This window comes from Carassius carassius, chromosome 49 (assembly GCF_963082965.1).
Source record: "Carassius carassius chromosome 49, fCarCar2.1, whole genome shotgun sequence".
NCBI classification, from domain to species: Eukaryota; Metazoa; Chordata; class Actinopteri; order Cypriniformes; family Cyprinidae; genus Carassius; species Carassius carassius.
Genome location: NC_081803.1, coordinates 592,898 through 598,897, shown reverse-complemented (window position 1 = coordinate 598,897; position 6,000 = coordinate 592,898).

Genomic DNA, 6,000 nt, shown 5'->3' with positions numbered 1-6,000 from the left:
TTATCCGGTACAGCGACATTTCTCTGAGCAGCAGGCCACTGTATACGTTCACTTAAAACATAACTGACTGTGTTTTATGAGAATACTTGCAGGGACAATTATTTTGAGATAATTTTGTCTGTATGTGTTTATTCAGAAGCCAGGGCGCCCCCAAGGGGTGGCCACCGCCGCCACCACTGTATAAACTGTGGCCAGTGTTGGGAAGGTTACTTTGGAAATGTAATAGGTTACAGATTACAAGTTACCCTGTTTAAAATGTAATAGTAGTGTAACTTTTTCAATTACTTTATTAAAGTAATGTAACTAATTACTTATGAGTACTTTTTGATTACTTTTCTAAATTTGTGAAAATTAAAGAATAATAAATGAAAGCATATACATCAACTTAAATACATTTATCTAATAAGCATGTGACGTATTCTGTGTACTAAACTCCTGAAACATTGGTGTTTTTTTTTAACTGCTGTCTCTTTGTATATGATATGATGATCGTTTTCTCAAAATAAGTAAAATGCACATGAAGTGACACAGAGCAGTTCTAGAAATTATGTTTATGTGCTCGTGTACTCCTATATTGAGGCGGCAGAGGTTGAAAACACTGCGAGCTTCAGTAGTCCTATGTGTAGTAAATGAAACCATGTCTTTGCCATTAATTTACAGGAGGGGTGGACTGGAAAAAAAATTCAGACTGGACAATTCAAACTCATACAAACAAATCCATGGACAAAACTATTTTTTTGTATGGACCTGACATAAAAAAAGGTTTAAATCTTTAATTTGGGGACATGCAAAATAATTTAAAGTTCTCTCCTGAACTGCACCTTCACTTCCATTTTTCTCTTCAGTCTTTTTATTTTGCCCTGTTATCCATCTCTCTCATGACTTTAATACTCAAGATTGAACAAAACTATACTTTACAATACAATACTCTACAATACTACAATATCTTTATAGAAAAATCCTAATACTGTACACGAGTCATGTTTTTCCCTTACAAAAAATTACCATGCTTTCATTAGCCTATATAAAAGTAAAATAACCTTGTTTTGTTTTTGTTTTTTTGCAAATGGATTTGTATTTATTTTTAAATAAATACATTTGTAAAATAATTTTACATTTCTGGTCACCACAGTTAAACAATAGTAACCATTTTCTCTGGATTTATAGTTAAATATTAAAATGTTAATTTTCGTAAGGGTTGTGTTGTTGTCTGTCCGTAGCTCCCCCTAAACCTATAAAAAAAAATCTGAATTTTTTTTCAGCTAAATTACTACTGTAAGATTACAACAGATAATAATGATGTCCTTTATATAGTATTTTGAGTGATGACTGATGAGCAACGTGCTGCTGCTTGATTAATTAAATAAAAAAACAAAGACAAAAAAGCATCTTTACAGATGAAACTGACCTGAAACCCTGAACAGTAGTTCTGCTTCTCTGCTCCAGCTGTGCGCTTCCACAGTCCACTCTTTTCTCTCTCTCTCTCTCTCTCTCTCTCTCGCATTGATTACTCTGAGTCTGATCCAAACCGTTTGGCGGAGGCGCGGAGAGCGCGCGAGTCATGACTAACAATTCATGACTTATTAGAGATTTAATCATCAAATGGCGGATTCAAGTGTACTGACCTACTTTTGATTTAGTCATCCAAAATGTGGCATATTCCGTCCGCGTTAGGCATTTCGTTTTTATGACTGGATTCTACGAACCAGACTGTATTTCCGCATCCCGGAAATTATCAGGGCGGTATGTCTCAGAATAGTCAGTGCAATTTGGGAAAGAAATCAGTTAAATCTGTATGTGGATATGTGTAAATATTCAAATGTAATCCCTTTTGTAATTGTTAAAAATTTCATAATTGAAATTGTATGCTTATTTCGTAATTAAATTACGTAACGCCGTTACATGTAACTAGTTACTCCCCAACACTGACTGTGGCCACCCCTAGGATGATTTGCAGTGGGTACTATTAATTTAAATGCAGAACTATTTTGAATTTACATTCTGCATTTAAATTAATAGTACCCACTGCAAATCATCCTAGGGTCCACTAGGAAGGTGCAGTTCAGGAGAGAACTTTAAATTATTTTGCATGTCCCCAAATTAAAGATTTAAACCTTTTTTTATGTCAGGTCCATACAAAAAAATAGTTTTGTCCATGGATTTGTTTGTATGAGTTTGAATTTTCCCGTCTGAATTTTTTTCCCAGTCCGCCCCTCCTGTAAATTAATGGCAAAGACATGGCTTCATTTACTACACATAGGACTACTGAAGCTCGCAGTGTTTTCAACCTCTGCCATCTCAATATAGGAGTACACGAGCACATAAACATAATTTCTAGAACTGCTCTGTGTCACTTCATGTGCATTTTACTTATTTTGAGAAAACGATCATCATATCATATACAAAGAGACAGCAGTTAAAAAAACCACCAATGTTTCAGGAGTTTAGTACACAGAATACGTCACATGCTTATTAGATAAATGTATTTAAGTTGATGTATATGCTTTCATTTATTATTCTTTAATTTTCACAAATTTAGAAAAGTAATCAAAAAGTACTCAAAAGTAATTAGTTACATTACTTTAATAAAGTAATTGAAAAAGTTACACTACTATTACATTTTAAATAGGGTAACTTGTAATCTGTAACCTATTACATTTCCAAAGTAACCTTCCCAACACTGGCCACAGTTTATACAGTGGTGGCGGCGGTGGCCACCCCTTGGGGGCGCCCTGGCTTCTGAATAAACACATACAGACAAAATTATCTCAAAATAATTGTCCCTGCAAGTATTCTCATAAAACACAGTCAGTTATGTTTTAAGTGAACGTATACAGTGGCCTGCTGCTCAGAGAAATTTCGCTGTACCGGATAAATCTGTCTCTCTCTCTGTAAAGTAAACAACGTGAAAGGGGGCGTGTTTCAAGACACGCAATGGAGTAGACCAAACTAAACAGGGAGGGAGGACAAAACACTCACATGCAAACAAAACACACTCCTTGTCGCGCGATCAAACTCACTCATCCATTTGCGTAGAAAAGAGATGTAAAATTACGATTTCCGTCATTTAAAAAAAAATATATATATTTGTGTACCGGGTGGGCTGGCCCACATTGGCCAGCGGCCCACTGGGAAAAGTATCGGTCCTCCAGATGGCCAGTCCATCCCTGTTCACAGACACTAGTCCATATCGCATTTTGATTCAAGTGTACTGACCTACTTTTGATTTATTCGGCCAAAATGTGGCATATTCCGTCCGCGTTGCGTTTTTATGACTGGATTCTATGAACCAGTCTGTTTTCCACATCGCGGAAATTATAGGGCCATATGTCTCAGAGTAGGCTAGTCAGTGCAATTTGGGAAATAAATAAATTAAATCTGTGTGTAGATGTGTGTAAATATTCAAATGTAATCCCCTTTGTAATCGTTAAAATGTTCCTAAGTAACTGTAATTTAATTACATTTTTTTTATTAGTAACTGTAACTGATTACAGTTACATTTATTTTGTAATTAAATTACGTAACGCCGTTACATGTAACTAGTTACTCCCCAACACTGGTGATAAGCGAGGTGTGCTCTGATTGGCCAACTATCCAGTGGTCAGTGGTAGTTTAAGAAGTGAAAAAAATGTGCAGCACCCGGCTGCAGCCACAGTTTTGCGTCTCTGAGCAACATGAAAGTGTTTTGTTCCTGAGTGAATCAACCGTTTAAATGATTTGGTTAAATCGCAATGACTCACTTATTAACAGTGACTCGCTGCCACCTATTGGCGGTTTTAATTTCAAATTTAAGGTACCTTTTCATTTTTTTAAATAATTTCAAACATCAGTTTTCAATGTTTTATCTTTAAAATATCAAAACATTAGTTATCCATTTGTAACTGCAGGTTAAAATATTCCATGTTCCACAGAGCTGCATTAAACAGTGTGTAAAAACATCTCAATGGCACTTCAGATGCAGCTTCTGTTTTCTCTGCATTGCAAAGATCAATTTTGTTGATACTGATTGCATTTGCTTGGTGACAGCCCAAATGCAAGTATTTCACCTAAAAGATGGTGCACACTTTTAGAAAAAAGGTAAAAAATAAAATAAAAATAAAAATCAGAAGTCAGCTTTCAGCACAATTAGAAATAAGAGATCAGCACAATTACACTCAGCAAAACAGTCTAATTATCGTTATCGATAAAATCCCAGAAATCACAGAGATATAACTTTGTCAATATTGCAATCCCCTTAATTTTTCTTCTTTATTTTAATGTCCCACCCCAAGATTTACTGTGGCCTCATCTGTCCACCCCTGTTAAAAATTGATATATTTATATATTTTGGAGCCTGAGTGGAAAACACAATATAGCCACAGGGCGTCGAGTGATTTTACGAGCCCTGCACCTCAGGCACCTTCGTTCAACAAAATAAATTATTATTTTAAAAGACTGACTCAAAAGAATCATCTGTTCACGAATCGGATCATGAACTATTACCGAGCAAAAGATGATCTATTATTGAACATCTCAAATGAATAAAGACTTCAAGTTCATCTGTAAAGCACACAAAGCTATTGTTTATTTTATAATCTTTTATTTCATGCATGATTCGTATGGATCTGTTAAGTGAATGCAAAGTGTGAGTTCTAGGAGAATGTTTGTGTCATGAAAGTTTTAAACCTTTTATATGTCAGGTCTATACAAACAATATAGGGTTGTACATGTTTCAGAATTAGTTTGTATGAGTTTTGAGATTTCCCATCAGAATTTTTTTTTTCCAGCCCCTCATGGAAGTTAATGATGCAGATTCATTTATAACACATAGGCCTACTAAAGCTTGCAGTGTTTTCAGCGTCTGTTGCCTCAATATATGAGTACATGAAGACATAAACTTAATCTCTAGAACTCTAGTCACTTCATGAGCATTTTACTTGTTTTGAGAAAACTATCGTCATATCATATACAAAGAGACACCAATGTTTCATGAGTTTGATACACAGAATTGGATGTATGCTTATTAGATAACTGTACAGGTCCTTCTCAAAAAATTAGCATATGTAATGATAAAAATTAAACTTTCATATATTTTAGATTCATTGCACACCAACTGAAATATTTCAGGTCTTTTATTGTTTTAATACTGATGATTTTGGCATACAGCTCATGAAAACCCAAAATGCCTGTCTCAAAAGATTAGCATATTTCATCCGACCAATAAAAGAAAAGTGTTTTTAATACAAAAAAAGTCAACCTTCAAATAATTATGTTCAGTTATGCACTCTATACTTGGTCGGGAATCCTTTTGCAGAAATGACTGCTTCAATGCGGCGTGGCATGGAGGCAATCATCCTGTGGCACTGCTGAGGTGTTATGGAGGCCCAGGATGCTTCGATAGCGGCCTTAAGCTCATCCAGAGTGTTGGGTCTTGCGTCTCTCAACTTTCTCTTCACAACATCCCACAGATTCTCTATGGGGTTCAGGTCAGGAGAGTTGGCAGGCCAATTAAGCACAGTAATACCATGGTCAGTAAACCATTTACCAATGGTTTTGGCACTGTGAGCAGGTTCCAGGTCGTGCTGAAAAATGAAATCTTCATCTCCATAAAGCTTTTCAGCAGATGGAAGCATGAAGTGCTCCAAAATCTCCTGATAACTAGCTGCATTGACCCTGCCCTTGATAAAACACAGTGGACCAACACCAGCAGCTGACATGGCACCCCAGACCATCACTGACTGTGGGTACTTGACACTGGACTTCAGGCATTTTGGCATTTCCTTCTCCCCAGTCTTCCTCCAGACTTTGGCACCTTGATTTCCGAATGTCATGCAAAATTTGTCCAAAAGTCCAGTGCTGCTTCTCTGTGCACGGTGGCTCTGGATGTTTCTACTCCAGACTGAGTCCACTGCTTCTGCAGGTCACGCAAGGTCTGGAATCGGTCCTTCTCCACAATCTTCCTCAGGGTCCGGTCACCTCTTCTCGTTTTTTACTACACTTTTTCCTTCCCACAGACTTCCC